Here is a 21,133-nt window from a genome sequence, read left to right as displayed (position 1 = left end):
CTATTTGCTGACTCTTTTGTCTGCGTAAAAACAAATGAACTGACAGCCGTGAAAACCTCACAGAAGCAGCGTGAGTTTGTAGTTCGGTGACCAGCTGCTTAGAACACGAGGCTTTTAGCATTTGGTATTTTTCAGAGCCGAGAAGACCCCCTTTTCAGGGGGTTAACGTTTTGCCTGAATAGTTTGCACTTTAGAGCGGCCACAGAAATCCACGGCCACGCTGCGCAGAGAGGAACAAAACCGCGTCTCCGCTAAGGCTCTGGGAGAGGACTGGAGCTTCGGTGAGCGCACAGGGTAAAATACCGAGCCCAACGCGGGGACGTCTGCGCCGCCGACCGCATCCTGAGACCCACGGCCCCGGTGTAACGAGAGCGAAATCGGCAGCGCCACAAAAATGGGTGTTTCTGCTAAAGCCGAAACGCGTTGGGCAGAAATGTCACCTCCCTGTCCGCACACGGACAGGTGTGACGATGTGTGTGTTTCCGGGGCTCACACCGAGGCACCGCACGCGGGCGTCTAGAGCAGGAAAAGGCAACCGCTCTGCTGACCCGGCAGGTGAGCGGCTCTGGATGGCCGCGGTGTTAGTTTATGTTGTTTTTTAAAATAAGGGCGGGTACTGTTTGGTGCTTTAAGGCGCAGGGCGCCCTAAGACGCAGCCGAAGGGTACACGCCCCTTCAACTGCCAAATCACAGTGAGTGTTATTTTTACTGTAGCGTTTCTAAAGAGAGCATATGGACTCTGATTTTTAAACAAACAAAAAAAGGCCCCGTATCACTTTAAGCGTTACTAAAGTTGCTACCTATTACTATACGTTTATTTTGTTAGAACTGCTTGTGTTTTAACAGGTTGGCCCATCAACTATGACTCCAACATGAATCATTATCTGACTGAACATTTACCTCCTTCCATAAAGTTGATTTTTCGCCTCTACCAAGAAATTTGACTGAGTTACAAAAACAAATTCAAATTGAAAGCAAATTAGAATGGCTCTTCTTCAAATATACGTTAAGTTTATATAAAGAGTTTTTAATATAAGTTTACAGTTTTCAAAGTTCAAAATCCTGCGAGCATTTTTCCTCCAAGAAAGTTCACGTATTAGAGCACAAAACCTAGGGGCCGGTTTTGAATAAAGAGAGAAGCCTTTGTGAGAAAGTGAAAATGCACATAATCGCAACGAGACACGAATATGGAGCAACACCCTGCAGAGGCCCAAACAGCTGCAAACGCCTTTATGCCTCTGAAGTGGACAGACTGAAAGGGCCATTCACAGAGGTCTCCTCCCAAGATCCTTTGCAAGGACTCGCGGCTCTGAATGCCGGGCACCTCAGGAGCCAAGTTCAGGCTGTCCTCCCCGGTGGGGACGGACACTGGCTGGAGGACAGGGAAGCAGAGGGGCCCAGGAGCCAACAGCAGACACAATACGCAACCTGAGTGACAGCCTGGGACTGGGGAGAGCAGGTTCCGGACGCCCCGATTGCGCAGGGTTATAGAGAAAGACGGCAAACGGTTAAGTCTTCAAGTCTGGCAAGCATAAAACCAGTAGACAGTGACGGGAACCAGAGAAACCTTTGCCCTGACACCGCATCTCACTGCAAAGGTAACTATTTGTATACAACAGGCACCATCACAATCGATATATATAGAAGGCCAATATGCAAAGTGTCCCCTCGGGAGTTTGACCGGGACACGGGGAGTTTGATCCCTCGCTATGGCGTGCGCTCACCACCAAAGGGCAGCATGGGACGAAGGCAGGCCCGGCCAGCAGCTGGGGAAGGGGGCCCCAGCGGGCAGGTGGGGAAGGAAGGCCCCGGTTGGCAACCGGAAGGCCCGATCGGCCCCAATTGCTGGCCCGGCCTAGGGACCCTACCTGTGCATGAACCTCGTGCACCGGGCCTCGAGTGTAACACCAAGGTCACTCTCAGTCTATAGCCAGAAGAGCAGAGAGAGGCGGACGTGGCTATTCCAGACGGCTCAGAGTTCTCCGGGATCTCCTTGAGAGAAGTTCAAGGTGATAAATACCATCCTAAGGCAGCTCACAGGTTAAAAATAAAGGTATTGTGTTCGCCTTCTAAATCCGCAGCAGAAGGAAACAGCAGAAATAAGGGAAGGACAGTGATAGCACGCCCGCGATTATTTAACAACAAAATTGCCTCATAGGAACACGGTGTCTGCGAGGTCTCGGACGCCCCGACTGAAGGTGACAATATCACTTCCCCAACATCAACGAGTCAAAGGACGGACTGTGTCTCCCTGTGGGAGCTGCTCGGAGGTTCACATCAACTGAAAACAACTCAGGACAGAACGTGCTGACGGACTTGTTCTCGATTCACTTTTGATTAAAAGTCCCTATCAAGGCTCGGTATCTAGTCTGCGAGGAACAGCCTTTGGTACAGGGAGAGCAGACTGGAGCCGTCTTTAGAATTTCACAGGATGAGAACAGCTCACACTCGTCTTCCTACAGCAGAAGTGAATCCTTCCCGTCATCCCTGGGTCCCACGGGCGGGTGACATGGCTGAAAGGACCCCTCTGACATGAGCAAAACATGGCTGGGGTCACTCAGGAGAAAGTCTGAAAACCACCAGCTAATGGAGAAAACAAGTAATTTTTAAAAATATTTCCCTGGCCCTGGCCGGTGTGGCTCAGTGGGTAGAGCCTCGGCCTGAGGACTGAAGGTCCCGGGTTTGGTTCGCCTCCAGGGCACAGGCCGGGTTGTGGGCTCGATCCCGGGGGGGGGGGGGGGGGGGGGGGCGTGCAGGAGGCAGCCGGTCCATGATTCTCTCTCATCATGGACGTTTCTCTCCCTCTTCCTTCCTCTCTGAAATCAATAAAAATATTGTTAAAATAATAGTAAGTAAATAAATACATCTCCCTGACAAACACACACTGCCTACGAAAGCGAGGTCTGTGCCTGGGCGTGCAGTCCCCGATGTGCATCTTCTAAGACATGAAGGGAGAAAGCAGAGTGAGTATGGCAGGACGGGGAGGTGGTGACAGAATACGACGCACAGAGGAAACTAATAGATAAGAAAGCAAAACCAGCTGAAAGAAGACGCATCTTCCTCAGAGACAGTGAATCGCTTTAAGTCCAGTGGGCGAACAATAGATGCGAATTAAAAAGGAACAGGGAACCCTGACCGGTGTGGCTCAGTGGATAGAGCGTCGGCCTGTGGACTGAAGGGTCCCGGGTTCGATTCCGGTCAGGGGCATGTACCTCAGTTGCGGGCACATCCCCAGTAGGGGGTGTGCAGGAGGCAGCTGATCGATGTTTCTCTCCCATCGATGTTTCTAAGTCTCTATCCCTCTCCCTTCCTCTCTGTAAAAAATCAATAAAATATCTATATATATAAAAGCCCAGTGACCAAACAGTGGAACAACCAGAATGACCGGTCGACCAGTCGCTATGATGCATACTAGCCACCAGGGGGCAGATGCCCAATGCAGGAGCTGCCCCCTGGTGGTCAGTGCGCTCCCACAGCGGGAGCAGCAGCTCAGAGAGCAGGTCCACAGCCATGCAGCTGACCGAGATGAGTGGTGCTCCCACAGCCGGCCGATCCCTACAGGCCACGCCCCCCCACCAGTGCACGAATCGTGCACTGGACCTCTAGTAAAAAAATAAATAAAAAGGAACAGGGATCATAATGCTGTGACCACAGGATAGCAACGGACAAAAGCATCCATAATCCTCAAGTATGTTCACGCGCTGTGTCACATACCCACGTCGGCTGCGCGACACAGAAGAGTGACAGGAGACAGACTGGCAGCCTGTAAGTCCCCTTCTCTCTCCTCAGCAGCCTCAGCGAGGAAAAGGTGAACAGATAAACGGTGGATCACTAGCTGTCAAAAGAAAAGCTTCCCTCCTCGTAGAAAAATTTTAAACATCATAGTCACTAACACAATTTTGAAAAGCACCAAACAGGTGACATTCTCTGATGATTACACAGCAAGAGTCCAAGTTAACAGGAAAGCGTATTCATTCATCAAACCTTCTGAACACCTACGACACGCTGGGCACCACCAGCTGCTGCGGAGGCCACTGTAGAAACGTAGGGTCTATGGTCAGTGAAAAGCTTACATTTTATTGTCTGTGGAGACGGATCGCGTTTGGGGTAAGCTTTGAGGGGGAGGCAGGCTAACCCTGTGTTGAATCCAACTTGTTTAGGAGACGCGGATACTCACAAACAGAAAGGCTGGGGTGTTCCGCCGAAAACATCAACAACGGTTACTTATTCTCACTTTCTATTCCTTCTTCAAGTTGGTTTTTGTTTTTTAAGCCCAAAACACGTTGCCCTTATAATCAAATCCAAAAATGAGGTTTTTAAAAAACAGAACAAAGCCCAGCTGGTGAGGCTCAGTGGTTGAGCATCGACCTAGGAACCAGGAGGTCAGGGTTTGATTCCCGGTCAGGGCACAGGCCCGGGTTTGGGGCTCGATCTCCAGCTGGGGGCGTGCCGGAGGGAGCCAATCCACGAATCTCTCTCATCATTGATGTTTCTCTCTCTCTCCCCCTCTCCCTTCCTCTCTGACATCAATAAAAAAAATATATATATATTTTTAAAAGACAGAAAACAGTCCTGCCAAAATAAAGCACCCTGATTATTTGTCTGCAAACTATATAGACTGTAAAAAAAATTTTTTCAAATCAGCTCTATGCCTATGCCTTTAAATAAAAACAGGTTATTCAAAGCTATACATAAACTCCTATTACACACACACACACACCCCATTTTCAGGAAATGAATGCTGCTCCCTCATTTGTCATGTCCCTGCAGCCAGCAGGATAAACAAACAGAGGCTCACCTTGGGCGCTCCCAAATCTAGGCCCAGGAAGGGACACGTACTTAAGTGGGTGGTGAGCAAACAGCTTCCGGCGAATACCCACCACGGATCTTCCCCCAAAGGACACCCTAACCTTTCCTGCAGGCCCTGCCAGGGGCTCCCCTTAACCCCCGTCTGCGACCCCGGAAGGATCAACCCATACAGGCTGTTTTCCCCCGAGCCTGCTGGGGCGCGGGAGGTACCAGAGGGCAGGCACACCTCGTTCCAGGGCACTCCGCTTTCATGTGCTTCACAGAAGTTGCCTTTTTTTTTAACTGAAGGCAAGACCCTCCACCAGCAAAAAATGATTCTCTGCGATCCTTTTTTTTTTTAATGATTTGCAGAGATTTCCTGACAGCTTTGTGGCTTGTTTTCATTATTTTTTTAAATATATATATTTCTTTATTGATTTCAGAGAGGAAGGGAGAGGGTAAGAGAGAGAGAGAGAGAAACATCCATGAGAGAGAATCATTGATCGGTGGCCTCCTGCACCATCGAGCCTGCAACCAGGGCATGTGCCCCCAGGCAGACGGGACGCTCTACCCACTGAGCCACACGGGCCAGGGCTATTTGCGATACTTGCTTTATGAAGATGATCTGGAACCAGACTCACAACATCTCCAAGGTGTGACTGTCATTTGCCAGATTACACAGGGGGGAGGGGGAACACAGCCAGAGTGATTGATGTCACATGCAATCAAGTGTGTTTTTCCTACTTCAGACGTCAACCCGTAACCCGCTGGTGTATGGGACAGACACGCCAACCATGCCACACTGGCCAGGGCTCTTTGACTTTCACACTGAAAAAGGGGGTCACGCCTACTGCCTGACGTCTCACAATGTGATTCCAAAGGAAAAGACCCATCACACGCAGGTGAACAAGAAATCCGGCTTCTCAGGCACAGGCTCAAAACATGAGAACGAATCCTACGGCTACGCCCCTCCCACGAGAACAGAAGGGAGAACCCTAACGTTTTTCCCGCCTTTGATTCATTTCATTTCCAGCATTTCGATCTATGTCGCTCCCGACCACCTAAAACTGGCAATGCAATCTGCACTCTTGCTCTTGGGCACCAGGACAAGAAACAAGAAATGTTCCGAGGGCACGACTGCTGACAGCAAAACAAAATAAAAATAAAAAACAACCCACAATCGAAACGCCCGTGAGTGATGGAAGATGAAGACATCGCTGTGGGCAATGAGATGAACAGACTACGATCACACGCAATGTTTATAAAACCCAGAAGAAAAAGCAAACGGAAAAACGTACAAATATTAAGTCATGAAACTTTTTTTTTTAAAGGCAAGGGGATGATAAACACAAAACCTACCAGACTAGACCCATTACCTGGGCGAGGAGAGGCAAGGACGGGTAAGAAACACAGAAACAGATGCGAGTTTGGGGGATGTTCTAGGTCTAGGTTTGGGGGTGGAGTCATGGACTTTATACTACGTTCTACTTCTTTATACCGTATCGTGTTACACAGTCGTCTTCTGTGGCACATTAAACACATATTACATATTAAACATACACACACACATACACACCGCACATATCTCTATAATCCTCACCGGAGGACACGTTTTCATTGATTTTAGAGAGAAAAGGGAGAGGAGGCGAGACAGACACACACATATGGGTTGCCTCCCGGAATACACCCTGACCTGGGGTCGAACCTGGGACCCTTCAAGTGCATGGGGGGAGTGGGGGGGGGCGCCAAGCTCCTACCCACAGAGCCACACCGCTCGGCCAGGGCTAAAATATATACTTCAGTATTTTTTCAGCTTCCTGAAGGTATAACTGACACATGATAAACCGCACCTCCTTCCCGTGGGAGGTGTGATCGGTTTGGACACAGGGAAGTTCTCGCCACCATCAAGATAAATAGTCCACAGCCCTGGCCCGTGCGGATCAGTGGATAGAGCCTTGGCCTGCGGACCGAAGGGTCCCTGGGTTCGATTCCAGATCAAGGGCACATGCCTGGGTCTCGGGCTCCATCCCCACTAGGGGGCGTGCAGGAGGCGGCGGATCCACGATTCTTTCTCATGGATGTTTCTCTCTCCCCCCCTCCCTCTCCCTTTCTCTCTGCAGTCAATAAAATAAAAAAATCTATTAAAAAAAAATTGTCCACCAACCCCTAAAATTACCTCCTGTGCCTTTGGGATCCCTGCACCTCCCCTTCCATGTATTTCCATTTTGTTTATTTTTTTAATGCATACAACAGGTTTTATATATTAAGCAATCCTAGAGCGATTGTCAATTTTATTTTATTTTTTTAATTTTCATGGTTCCTGAGCCCACCGACATTCAACAGTATCGACCGAAAGAAAGCGTTGCAAAGCCAAATTTGGGGGGAAATGTTTAAATTTGGGGAAATTTCAATGTGCATTTATTTGGCAGGAAAAACTTTTCCCCACCCCCAATACCTGGACCTTGAGGACCTGGGCAGGGAGGGCGCCCTAAAAATAAAAAAATTAAAAAAAAAAGTGATAATATAATCGTTACATAATTAACCTCAATATCCAAAGTTTGTGGGTCTTTGGGGTTTAGGGGACACTGGGGTCTAGCCACGTAGCGTCACCGCTTTGTACCCTTGAGGCTAATATCACGTTCCAACTACACTTTAATTTAAAAAAAAAAACTTTTTGAACAGTGTAGGGGGCGTTTGACACTTTAAAAAATAAAGTAAAATCCCGGATTTTGCAAAAAGGAGCTTGCAAACCATCCCAGACCGCCGCCCCGCGTTGACGGCCGGGAAACGGGTCCAAATAAAAACGTCCACGCGCTGCGGGCAGGTCCCGTCGGGCCACGACTTCCGAGTCGTGAAAACAACAACAAAAAAACATCAACAAATCACGACAACGCGTCGCCCGCGCGCGGCCCCGAAATAAAGTTAAAATCGCTCCCAACACCCACGGGACTGGCCCGCGCCACCCCGAAAGTTACGACGTCGAAGGTGGGGGGGAGTGAAAAAAGCACAAACTCTGGGCCCAGCCGCCCGGGAGCGCGACCAACTCCGGCCCCTTCCCGTCGGCGGGCGCGGCAGGTGGAAGGTCCCGGAAGGGCAGGCAGCCCGGGCGCTCGGGGACTTGGGAACTCGGGGACCCCGGACGTCCGGGACCGCCGCCCGCCAACCGCCCCGGAACACGGCCGCGGGGGTTCCACACGCCGCGCCCCCCGCCGCGCCCGGACCCTCGGCCTCGGGCCCTCAGCGGCCGGACGGCCGCCCCGCCGCCACCTGCCGCCCTCCGTCCGCTTCCGGCCGGGCCCGGCCGCGCCTCACCGGGAAGGAGGGGGGAGGGGAGGGGAACCGGCGCCGCCCCGGCCGCTCGCTCCTCACCTCGCCTCACCTGGCGGCGGCCCTCTCCGCCGGACGCGCTGCCCGCCGCCGGTCGCCGCGGGTGAAGGAGGACAGGTGAGGCCGACGAACCGCCGCGCTCGTTCTGGTCCCGTCGCCGCCGCCGCCGCCGGCCTCTCGTCCGCTGTTTAGTAAACTTTTCTGTTTGGTTGCTCGGCCTGTGACGCGACACGGGAAGTGCTCCTGATTGGTCGGCGCCCGGCGCTGACGCGTCGCCCCGCCCCCCGCTGCTTAATTATTACCGGCCAGGCGGCTCGCAGGCCGAGGCCCGGGGGCGGGGCCGTGTTTCGGGGCGCGTAGCGATTGGCTAGATCCCAGAAGGGGGCGGGACCTGGAGAGACCCCCGCCCTCCTCCGCCGGCGCGGTTCCGCCTCCGCCTCCCCTGACCTCCCGCCATGGCCTACCCCCCTTCAAGGCCGTGGAGCGCGGTGTCCGGGGTCTCGGGGACCGTGGAAGGGGCTGGAGAGGAGGAGCAGGTGCCCCTGCCACCCGCCGCGCCGTGTCCCCGGCGGGGTCCTGTCCGGGACTGCGGCTCCGGAAGAATCGCGCTCCGCCTGCTAGTTGTGCAGGAGGGAATCCGGGTGAGCTCGCCGACCTGCAGCCCCGGGGGCTCCCCGACCGTGCAAAGTCCGAGCTCGGGGTGCGGCCTGGAGGAGGGCGGGGCGCCGCCGGGTCCGGAGCCACGGCTTGCAAGAGAAGGATCGCGCCGGGAAGCGCGCGTGCACACGCCCTTCTGCCCCGGGTCCCTGCAGCGCGCTCCCTGCACCTCCCAGCCGAGCGGGGCGAGGGGTGGAGGACCATGGCTCCCCGGAGCCACCCCGGCTTCGGGCTGACGTGCAGCAGCACCAGCATCGAGTGCGAGGCCAGGTTGGAGGTCATGGTTCCTCCCGGGACCGCGAGTGAGCGGCTCGGCTGGGCTGAAAGGTAGGAGGCGGACCGGGTCCCGTCGTCTTTAAAGTTTCATCGTTTGCTCCTTGTGAATTTTTATTTTTTATTTTTTTGCATCATCCATTTTAAAAATATAGCATGAAAGGGCCGTGTATCAGGATTTCTGGGCTTCGGGGCCGTCCCTATGAATTGCACGCTGTGGATGGAGTCTCTGGCACCGCCCTCGCCCTGGGGTGGGTCTCACTTGGCGAGAGGGTAGGTTCGGAGGAGGCAGCTGGGGCTTTGCGCTGCTGGGAACCGAGGGCAGCGTTTCCCTGCTCCATAAAGAGGCAATTCCAGTTTTGACTGATAGATGCTCCAGGGGCGTGGTCAGGGATGCACGTGTCAAGTGGAGCCCACAGGGCAAACAACTACCAGGGGGTCGGGCCGGTGTGGCTCAGTGGTTGAGCATCGACCTAGGAACCAGGAGGGCAGGGCACAGGCCCGGGTTGCGGGCTCCATCCTCAGTGTGGGGCGTGCAGGAGGCAGCCGATCCATGATTCTCTCTCATCATGGATGTTTCTCTCTCTCGCTCCCTCTCCCTTCCTCTCTGAAATCAATAAAAATATATTAGAAAATAATAATAAAATAAAATAAAAACACTTTCATTATGTTGAGGCCCTGGGCAAGCACCCTTGTATTGTTTTAAATATATTTTTTTATTGATTTCAGAGGGGAAGGGAGAGGGAGACAGAGAGAAACATCAATGATGAGAAGGAATCATGGATCGGCTGCCTCCTGCACGCCCCACACTGGGGACCGAGCCCGCAACCCCCGCCTGTGCCCTGACTGGAATTGAACCGGGGACTCGAGTCCGCAGGCTGGCGCTCTGTCCACTGAGCCACACCAGCTAGGGCTGGCGTCTTTTTAAAGGGCATTCCACTTTAAGTTGAAAGAGCCTTACAAACTGTGGACTAACTCCACAAAATAGGATTTTTGCCCAAGGATGGCTTCTATGGTAGAGAGGCCGGACTATAATGGAGGTGAGGGATCCTTTTAGCCTCAGTGACTGCAGGTCTAAAGAACCAAATTGAAAAATAGATAAATCAGCCATAACCGCTTTGGCTCATTGGATAGAGCGTCGGCCTGTGGACTGAAGGGTCCCGGGTTCGATTCCAGTCAAGGGCATGTACCTTGGTTACGGGCACATCCCCAGTAGGGAGTGCGCAGGAGACAGCTGATCAATGTTTCTCTCTCGTTGATGTTTCTAACTCTCTTTTCCTCTCCCGTCCTCTCTGTAAAAAGTCAATAAAATATATTTTTTAAAAAATAGATAAATCATCATAATAAAAGGCTAATAGGCAAACGGTCGTCACAATTCAACACCATAACACTGTAACGCCGTGAGTGACACCTTAAGGCCCGATCAGCAGGGACCTGAGGCTGTGCACTACCCCCCCCCCCCCGCCCCAGTGGGTCTTGACTGGGGTGGAGCAGGCCAGGTCTCGGTCTGGCGCGATTTTGAGGCGCGTGTGGGTGGGTGGGGACTTGACTCTGGGTCCCGCAGCGCGCCCCAGACTCTGACAGGAGTCTGATTTTCAGATACATTTTACTAATTTTCTTTCATCTCTGACATGTCTATAATAGAGAAAGGGCAGATAGCAGTATTAAAATATTTCCTCTAAATGAATCCCCTTTTCACGTGCACGGATTTCGTGCACCGGGCCACCAGTAACTAAATAAAGAACCAAATTCAGCCCCTGACTTTGCTTAATGGGGATGGGAAGCCACTGTAGACCTCGAAGGCGGAAAGGAGATGGTGGGTGGTAACGACTTGGTGGGTTCTGCTGACTCTAGGGATAATCTTGCAGCCTGGGGTCCTTTCAGCTGTTCTCCGTTCTCTGGCCGCTGGGTGGGAGGACGATAAGGAAGGAATTTAGAATCTCGGACAGGGGTTCCCGTCACTTGTCAATCACGTGTTGGCTTGGTGACCGTGAGCAATGCCCAACTCCCTGGGTTTCGATTTCCTATGAGTTTGGGAAACATCCATGAACAAAATAGAAGACCCCCCCCCCCCGCCTGTACAGATTTATTGCTCTAATGGGGGAGATGCAGTTGGAAAACAAAGCTTTTTTTAAATATATTTTTTATTGATTTTTCACAGAGAGGAAGGGAGAGGGATAGAGAGTTACAAACATCGATGAGAGAGAAACATCGATGAGAGAGAAACATCGATCAGCCGCCTCCTGCACACCCCCCACTGGGGATGTGCCTGCAACCCAGGTACATGCCCTTGACCGGAATCGCACCCGGGACCCTTTGTTCCACTGGCCTGCGTTCTGTCCACTGAGCAACACCGGTCGGGGCGGAAAACATAATTTTTTATGCTGGGAGTTGGAAGACAGTAGTAAGCGGTGGAGACAGGAGAAAAAGTAGAGCAGGCCCGGCCGGCGTGGCTCAGTGGTTGAGCGTCAACCTAGGAACCAGGAGGTCAGGGTTCGATTCCCGGTCAGGGCACAGGCCCGGGTTGCGGGCTCGATCCCCAGTGTGGGGCGTGCAGGAGGCAGTCGATCCATGATTCTCCCTCATCATGGATGTTTCTCTCTCTCTCCCTTTCTCTCTGTCTAAACACACACACACACACACACACAAAATTAATAAAATTTTTAAAAGCTTAAAACTAACATGATCCGACGAAGATTTGATTTGATTTTTTAAAATTTTATTTTTATTGATTTTAGAGAGGAAGGGAGAGAGAGAGAGAAACATCAATGATGAGAATCATGGATCGGCCGCCTCCTGCACACCCCACACTGGGGATGGAGCCCACAACCCGGGAATCCCATGCCCCGACCGGGAATCAAACCATGTGACCTCGTGTGGCTCAAACAGGCGATGCCTAACCACTGAGCCACACCAGCCCGGCTCCGACTTAGGTTTTAAAGGATCGTTCCGGCTGCCGTGTGGCGAGCAGACCAAGGAGACAAGAAGCATAAAAGCAGGGAACCTATGAGGAGGAGGCCCTGGCTGAACCCACGTGCCCGACAGCGGCGCCTCGGACCAGGGTGATGGGGTGGAGGCCGGGAGAGGTGGTCCCATTCTGGATATACTTTGAAGGGGGCCCCGCTGGTTTCCTGGTAGATGGGGGGGGGCAGGGTAGGAGAGAGAGTTGGCCATGATCACACATCCTGGATGCATGAGACGAGGGTTCAGGGCAGAGGCGTGGGGTGAGGCGGGGAGGATAGCATTCGGGGACTCGTCATCCCATAAATGATACTTAAAGCTCTGAGGCTGATCAGGGAGTGGGCACAGGGCAGACGGAGGCCCAAGCCGGGCACGGAGTTCAAGGAGAAGGAAGTGGAGGGATGAACCCCCGAGGCCACCGGCGGAGGAAACGGGGGTGGGAGGAAGCAGAACACCGTGTCCTGGGAGCCAGGGGTCAGCCGTGTCCGGAGCTGCTGGGAGGGGAGTTCAGGTCTGATGAGGACAGACTTGACAGGTGCATTCGGGTTCACGCAGAGGTCACCCCGGGGAGGGCGGTTCGGGTGGCCGCAGGGCCTGGGGGGAGTGGCATTCGTCCCTGACTCATGAAGGGCTTAATGGGGAGCAGGGGGGGGGGCGGGGGGGTTAGCATCAGAAAGATCGTCGCCAACTGGCAAGGAGAAGAAGAAATTCTTGTGGAGTTTATTTAGAATTGATTTTTCTTCCGATTCTTTTTAAAAAAAAAAAAATATTTATTGATCTGAGAGAGAGATTTGTTCCACTTAATTATGATTCATTGGTTGATTTATTTTTAAAAAAATGCATATATATGTTTTAAATATATATGTTTTTATTGATTTCAGAGAGGAAGGGAGAGGGAGATAGAAACATCCATGATGAGAGAGAATCAGGGATCAGCTGCCTCCTGCACGCCCCCCACTGGGGATCGAGCCCACACCCCGGGCCTGTGCCCTGACCGGGAATCGAACCCGTGACCTCCCGGTTCATAGGTCGATGCTCAGCCCCTGAGCCGCGCCGGCCGGGCTGTGCTCCAATATCGTGTCCCCAAAGTGGAGATGACGCCTTCTTCACTGGGTTGGTCAAACGGGAGGCAGTCCCTGCAGAATGCTCAGCGCGGGCCCAGCCAAACATGAGCGGTCGGCCCACGGTGGTCACACAGGCTATCGAATTCGTTACCTGATCCCGTCGAGCCTAAAAGCAGGCGGCCTTTTGCAATAGGTCAGCGGGTAAGGACACACGGGGCCACTGGCCAGCAGCTCAGAGCCCCTGGCAGGCAGGGCCGTCCAGGCGCCGAGCCTGGCCAGGAAGCCGAGAAAGGCGGGTGCGGCAGCCCTGTGGTCCCCCGGCTGCCGACCAGACCGGGGAACAGTGCTCCAGGGAGACTTGGAGCTGGAGGACACGGCGAACCGGGGACTCCCGGTCCTTCGGGGCGGGGCTCGGCAATCCGATGTTAAATGCACCCACAGAAACACACACAAGCCAGTGGGTGCGGCTGGGTGGGTGCGGGGCGCAGCCCACAGGAGTCGCCCGGCCAGAGCTTCCGAGAGGTCACCATGAGCCCCTGGCCAGTGTGGCTCAGCGGATAGAGTGTCGGCCTGCGGACTGAAGGGTCCCGGGTTCGAGCCCGGTCAAGGGCACAGGCCTGGGTTGCGGACTCGAACCCCAGTGTGGGGCGTGCAGGAGGCAGCCGATCTATGACTCTCTCTCATCTCCCATCATTGATTGACATTTCTATCTCTCTCTCCTTTCCTCTCTGAAATTAAAAAAAAAAAAAATTTTTTTTTAAAGCTTTAAAAATAAATAAATAAATAAATAAGAAAGACATTCCTTCATTTTCTCATTGGGGAAAAAAAAACAATGATTGACATGCAACTTTCACAATGTGATAACATAAAGTCAGAAAGCAAGGGCTGGCCCTAGGCAGTTTGGCTCAGTGGATAGAGCATCGGCCTGCGGTCTGAAGGGTCCCGGGTTCGATTCCCGGTCAGGGCACAGGTCCGGGTTGCGGGCTCCATCCCCAGTGGGGGGCGAGCAGGAGGCGGCTGGTCCATGTTTCTCTCTCATCACGGATGTTTCTCTCTCCCTCTCCCTTCCTCTCTGAAATCAATAAAAATATATTTTAAAAAAAGAAAAGGGAGCCCCCTACCCACCCCCCCAGAGGTGCGTGTGTCTCAGGGGAACTCAGGCCCACAGGCACACGAGCAGTTGAGAAGCTGTGAAGTGTCCTGTGTGGGTGTCTCTTTTTTTTTATATAATATATATATTTTTTATTGATGTCAGAGAGGAAGGGAGTGGGAGAGATAGAAACATCCATGATGAGAGGGAATCACGGATCGGCCGCCTCCTGCACGCCCCCCACTGGGGATGGAGCCCGTAACCCAGGCCTGTCCGGGGATCGAACCCTGACTTCCTGGTTCCTAGGTGGACGTCCCAACCATTGAGCCGCACCGGCCGGGCAGGTGTCTCCTTTGAAAGGCCGAGGCGTGACCTGGCAGGTGCAGGCCAGAGCCTTAGGGCAGCCAGTAGGGGCCCACCCCGTGGCTCCTCCTCGCCGCTCCCGCACCTGCGTCCTCGCTCACCCCTGGCGGCCCCGGGCCTGTCCCCAGACCTGCCCGTCACGTGCCCCCGGCAGGTGCGGGCCCCACGCGGCTCCGGGCCTCCCGTGCCAGCTGCCGCTGGCCGCTGACTGGCCGTTGACTCACTGGCGACTCCACCCTCCCCGCCCACGGCCTCCGATGCTCTCTCTGTGTCTGCCTCCTGCCCGGACCAGCTCGTTAAGTCTTGACGTGGGCTGCTGGGTCTGCAAGCGGTGGGCTGGGCGTCGGGCCGTGGCGGTAAACAAGGCCAGTCCCTGTGGGCTGGTGCCCAGGGAGGAGGAGGAGAGCCGGTCCGTCAGAGGCAGGGTGCCGCGTGCCGTCCTGGGCGCAGTGGGGGGGGGCACCCCTGGGCCGGGGAGACCTGGAGGCTGTAGCTCTGTTTCCCGGTTGCAGGCTGTGCTGTGGGTTATGGCTTCATACCTGGTCCATCTGCCTCCATCCTCCCTTCACCCATTCATTCGGCGGCTCCCTCACAGACTGTGGAAACGGAATGCAGCAATAAAAAGAACTTGCCTCCAGCCCCGGCCGGTGTGGCTCAGTGGGTAGATTGTTGGCCTGCAGACGGAAGGGTCCCGGGTTCGATTTCTGGTCAAGGGCACAGGCCCGGGGTTGCGGGCTCGATCCCCAGCGGGGGGTGTGCAGGAGGCAGCCGGTCCATGATTCTCTCTCATCATGGAAGTTTCTACCTCTCCTCCCTTCCTCTCTGACATCAATAAAAATATATTTTAAAAAAGACAGCTTCCGGCCCCACCTGGGACTTTCAGGGTCCCCAGCGTGTCCTGTCCCACCTGCCTCACTCTTCCCTCTGCTTGGAAGAGCCTGGTCCCGCACTCCTCCCCCTCCAAGCATTAGACCTCGGCTGAAGGCCACCTCCCCGGGCAGGCTCCCCGACCCCTCCACCAGCGTCAGGCCCCATCGTGACGCTTTCGTAACCTGGCGGTGTCACCCCGATCGCCGGTAATTACGTGTTCGTCCGTGGGGCTGTTTCCTTAATGTGGGTGCTCCTCTGGCAGCGTCTCATTTCTGATAGTATTTACACAGCCTAGCACACGGTGACGCATTTCATAAGTGCCAACTGGATGGGCAGATGGATGGATAGGTGGCTGGATGGATGGGTGGGTGGGTGGCTGGATGGAGGGATGGATGGTGGTTGGATGGATGGATGGATGGATGGTGGATGGATGGATGGTGGATGGATGGATGGGTGGGTGGGTGGGTGGATGGATGGATGGTGGTTGGATGGATGGGTGGGTGGGTGGGTGGGTGGATGGATGGATGGAAGGATGGTGGATGGATGGATGGTGGATGGATGGTGGATGGATGGATAATGAATGGAAGGGTGATGGATGATGAATGGATGGATGGACGATGGATGGATGGTGGATGGACAGACAACAGACAGACAGACAGACTGGAGCAGAGGCAGAATGATTCAGGGACCAATTAGGAGACTAACCAGTAGTCGGGACAGGAAAGCGATCAGAATCCGAGAACGCCAAGGCAGCAGCAGAGGGGACCTGGGGAGGGTGCACAGGAGGGATCTGCAGGCTGCGGGCTCTGGGTGAGTGTTCGGAGCGAAGCAGAGGGAGATGCCGGGTGGCCAGCGGGGATCTGACCGGGGCGGGTCTGGGGGCGGGAGGGAGGGATGCCCACTGAAGTGGAGACCCCTGCTGAGGCCGTGAAGAGAACATTTTATTTTTTCAATATTTGTATTGATGTCAGAGAGGAAGGGAGAGAGAGAGAGACATCAACGATGAGAGGGAATCCTGGATCGGCCGCCTCCTGCACATCCCACACTGGGGATGGAGCCCGCAACCCGGGCCTGTGCCCTGACCGGGAATCGAACCCTGACCTCCTGGCTCACAGGTCAATGCTCAACCACTGAGCCGCACCGGCCGGCCGAGCCCGACCAAGTTTAAATGTGCAGAGAGCTTGGATACGGTCGGCAAGCCGGGGGTCTGGCCAGCGTGTCCACGAGGCGTTGAAGCCGTGGGGGGCCCCCGGGAGCCTGGCCCTGGCCGTGGACCTGGCTGCAGGCTTGGCGATGAGCAGCTCACAGGCCAGCGGAGAGGGAGCTCGGCGTTCAGCTCTGCTCCTCGCCCACCGAGGCCCCGCGTGGTGCTTGCTGTTGGGAAATCACCTGCGAGTCCCACCAGGTGAAGGCCCCGTGTCTTCTCGCCGTGGTCTCGCACTCACTGTGTTCTCCGCTGCGTTAATGAAAGGCTCTGTGTTCCCGAGGCTGCCCCAGAAGACGGCCACCGTTGTGATGGGAATGACGACGCCCACTCACCGGCGTGCGATGGCAGCTATGTGACCTGTGACACCCTCCCTGCCGGCACCCTGCCAGGGCCGGCCATCTCGGGTAATCACACAGGCCTGACAACCGTACCCTTTCCCAATGAGCCCAGCCAGATACAGCTTCACCATCCGTCCACCCAGCACCCTTAGGGCACCATCCATCCGTCCACCCACCACCCTTAGGGCACCATCCATCCGTCCACCCATCACCCTTAGGGCACCATCCATCCGTCCATCCACCACCCTTAGGGCACCATCCATCCGTCCATACATCACCCTTAGGGCACCATCCATCTGTCCACCCACCACCCTTAGGGCACCATCCATCTGTCCATACATCACCCTTAGGGCACCATCCATCTGTCCATCCACCACCCTTAGGGCACCATCCATCTGTCCATACATCACCCTTAGGGCACCATCCATCTGTCCATCCATCACCCTTAGGGCACCATCCATCTGTCCACCCACCACCCTTAGGGGCACCATCCATCCATCCATCCATATACCCACCCACCCGTAGGGACACTGGGCTCCCCAAAGCCCGGGCAGGGCACTGGCAGGGTACAGAGGCTCATAGGAGAAGGATCACCCCCAGCCCTGGCCCAGCCAGTGTGGCTCAGTGGTTAAGCATCCACCTCTGAACCAGGAGGTCAAGGTTCAATTCCCGAACAGGGCACATGCCCAGTAGGGGGCGTGCAGGAGGCCGCCGATCCATGAGCCCCGTTCCCAGAGTCCCTGGCAGATAGGAACACTGCATCCCAGTGCAGGCCAACCACTCCAGAGCCCACACCCCCAGCCGCCACCTCTAGGGGGCGCTCACATCCCAGGAGACCAGGTGTCAGAAGATTAAGGACAGCTCCTGTCAGGCCCACAGCTGGCTGAAATTATTCAAACTCAGCAATCCTCAGAGCATCCCCGTTGGCTACTTAAGTGTCACGATTCTAGGCCTCAAGGACCCAGCGACGAGCAAATCAGACACCGTTGCTGCCTTTCCGAAGTCTAATTAGGGCCACAAACCTGAAACGAATCATCACACAAATAAACATCTTTACTAATAAAAAGCATAATGTGAGAATTAGACTTGACATCCCCCGGACAAAGCCATGGTGGCAGGGGCCAAGGCAGAGGCGGTTAGGGGCGATCAGGCTGGCAGGGGAGAGCAGTTAGGGGCCATCAGGCCGGCAGACAGAGGGGTTAGGGGCGATCAGACAGGCAGGGGAGAGCAGTTAGGGGCCATCAGGCCGGCAGACAGAGGGGTTAAGGGCGATCAGACAGGCAGGGGAGAGCAGTTAGGGGCCATCAGGCCGGCAGACAGAGGGGTTAAGGGCGATCAGACAGGCAGGGGAGAGCAGTTAGGGGCCATCAGGCCGGCAGACAGAGGGGTTAAGGGCGATCAGACAGGCAGGGGAGAGCAGTTAGGGGCCATCAGGCCGGCAGACAGAGGCGGTTAGGGGTGATCAGGCTGGCAGGGGAGAGCAGTTAGGGGCCATCAGGCCGGCAGACAGAGGGGTTAAGGGCGATCAGACAGGCAGGGGAGAGCAGTTAGGGGCCATCAGGCCGGCAGACAGAGGGGTTAAGGGCGATCAGACAGGCAGGGGAGAGCAGTTAGGGGCCATCAGGCCGGCAGACAGAGGGGTTAAGGGCGATCAGACAGGCAGGGGAGAGCAGTTAGGGGCCATCAGGCCGGCAGACAGAGGGGTTAGGGGCGATCAGACAGGCAGGGGAGAGCAGTTAGGGGCCATCAGGCCGGCAGACAGAGGGGTTAGGGGCGATCAGACAGGCAGGGGAGAGCAGTTAGGGGCCATCAGGCCGGCAGACAGAGGGGTTAGGGGCGATCAGACAGGCAGGGGAGAGCAGTTAGGGGCCATCAGGCCGGCAGACAGAGGGGTTAGGGGCGATCAGACAGGCAGGGGAGAGCAGTTAGGGGCCATCAGGCAGGCAGACAGAGGGGTTAGGGGTGATCAGGCTGGCAGGGGAGAGCAGTTAGGGGCCATCAGGCCGGCAGACAGAGGGGTTAGGGGCGATCAGACAGGCAGGGGAGAGCAGTTAGGGGCCATCAGGCCGGCAGACAGAGGGGTTAAGGGCGATCAGACAGGCAGGGGAGAGCAGTTAGGGGCCATCAGGCCGGCAGACAGAGGGGTTAAGGGCGATCAGACAGGCAGGGGAGAGCAGTTAGGGGCCATCAGGCCGGCAGACAGAGGCGGTTAGGGGTGATCAGGCTGGCAGGGGAGAGCAGTTAGGGGCCATCAGGCAGGCAGACAGAGGGGTTAAGGGCGATCAGACAGGCAGGGGAGAGCAGTTAGGGGCCATCAGGCCGGCAGACAGAGGGGTTAAGGGCGATCAGACAGGCAGGGGAGAGCAGTTAGGGGCCATCAGGCCGGCAGACAGAGGGGTTAAGGGCGATCAGACAGGCAGGGGAGAGCAGTTAGGGGCCATCAGGCAGGCAGACAGAGGGGTTAAGGGCGATCAGACAGGCAGGCAGGTGAGCAATTAGGAGCCAGCGGTCCCAGATTGGAGAGGGTGCAGGCTGGGCTGAGGGACGCCCTCCCCACCACCCCCCACACGAATTTCGTGCATCAGGCCTCTAGTGTAATTAAAAAGCTTGACAAAGTATCTGAGGGGGAAATGACACAGTACTGTGTGAGCATAAGGGGGCAGGATGAGCTTCTAAACGAAGAGCCAGCTGAAGAGCGGAGGAGAAGAGCTTTCAAGGAGCAAGAATAGCAGGGTGTGCAAAGGCCCTGGGGCAGGAGGGGGTTGCAGCCTGGAGTCGAAAAGAAGCAGGGACGGGACGGTACCTCCGCTTCCGTGGACATCTTAAGGGTTTTGGAATTCTTCCTGGAAGTAATGACCTATCTTTGAAGGGTTGTAAGCAGAGGGTCATCGAATGTGGTTTACTTTTCAAAAAGACAGGGAGCAAGAGGGAGACAAGTGAAACCTTTCAAAGCCCCTGGGCACCCCCCCCCCAAGTCTCCCTGTCTTGGAGGCTGGCCAGGGGGCAGGCAGAGAGGCTCAGACAGGAAGGAGAGAGAGGGCAGCAAGCAGCAGGCAGGTGCTGCAAGAGGAATGGTTAGCATCACACGCTTCCCACTCACTGGCGTGTGCTCGTCCTCATCGGCTCACCTTGCAGCTAATTTGAAGGCTGTTTGTTTAGGCTGCGTTTTCTTACTCATCTAATCACAGGCAGGGGAGGTTCTGCAAGTTACGCGGCCAAACCAAGAACTCGGAGGTCAGGAAATGGGGTGACAGGAGTGGCCGGGCCAGGGGAGTGAGGGAACCCAGCTGGACGTCCCGGGCCTTTGCACCTGGGGCGGGGTTCTGTCCTGCCCGCTTTGACGCACCCACCGCAAAGCCTGCCTCCGTAACATCTCCAGGACAGCGGGCGTGTTCCTGTGATATCTCCCCTAGCAGCTGGGACCCGCCCCAGCTGTGAGCATGCCACGCCGCTAATGACTAAGGGCTTCAATCTCCTGCCATCCTCGGCCCAGCGTCCGTCATGGTGATGGTGGAGGTGTGCAGCCAGCCGGTGGGTGATGCTTGAAGTCTGGCGAGGCCTGGAATGCCCTCTAGGTGTTGGGGGGCAGGGATGGGGCAGCAAAGAAGCAAAGACCTGGTGTTGGCTTCCCCCTTCCTTGGACCCAGGCAGGGAGGAGGCATTGCACAGACCTGAGGCGTCTGACTTGGGAGGAGTGCATGGGACGGTATGACCCAGCAGGGCCTCCAGAATCAAGTCCCAGGTCCTCACAATATTAGAAGGGGGAAAAAAGCTTCAATAACATTTTTTTTAAATACAAAAAGAAATAGAATCTATACTAATGAAAGGGTAATATGCTAATTAGATCCGATAGACCGGACGTCCTGCCGGACAAAGCCATGGTGGCGGGGCCAAGGCAGAGGCGGTTAGGAGTGATCAAGCCGGTAGGGGAGAGTGGTTAGGGGTGCTCAGGCCAGCAGGGGAGAGTGGTTAGGGGTGCTCAGGCTGGCAGGCAGAGGGGTTAGGGGTGACCAAGCAGGCAGGCAGATGAGCAGTCAGGAGCCAGCGGTCCCGGATTGCGAGAGGGATGTCCGACTGCCTGCGGCATCAGGCCTAAACCGGCAGTCAGACATCCCCCGAGGGGTCCCAGATTGGAGAGGGTGCAGGCTGGACTGAGTAACACCCCCCACCTTGCATGAATTTTGTGCACCAGGCC

General features: G+C 55.3%; 1 protein-coding gene across 4 annotated transcripts in view; it reads right to left on the bottom strand.

Moving 5' to 3' along the window:
• The window catches only part of ZFAND6 (zinc finger AN1-type containing 6), a 51,227-nt gene extending 42,926 nt beyond the window's left edge, over positions 1–8,301 (bottom strand). The window contains exon 1 of one of the 4 annotated variants that reach the window (XM_059678353.1): positions 8,168–8,301. The gene's annotated coding sequence lies outside the window, so the exon portion shown is untranslated. Of the gene's footprint in view, positions 1–8,157 lie in introns of all 4 variants that reach the window. The other 3 variants (XM_059678355.1, XM_059678354.1, XM_059678352.1) reach the window with 3 other exon arrangements.
• Between the last annotated feature and the right edge of the window lie 12,832 nt (positions 8,302–21,133).

The sequence above is a fragment of the Myotis daubentonii genome, chromosome 21 (assembly GCF_963259705.1).
Source record: "Myotis daubentonii chromosome 21, mMyoDau2.1, whole genome shotgun sequence".
NCBI lineage: Eukaryota > Metazoa > Chordata > Mammalia > Chiroptera > Vespertilionidae > Myotis > Myotis daubentonii.
The sequence above is the reverse complement of the archived record's forward strand: the minus strand, read 5'-3'. Positions and strand labels throughout refer to the sequence as shown.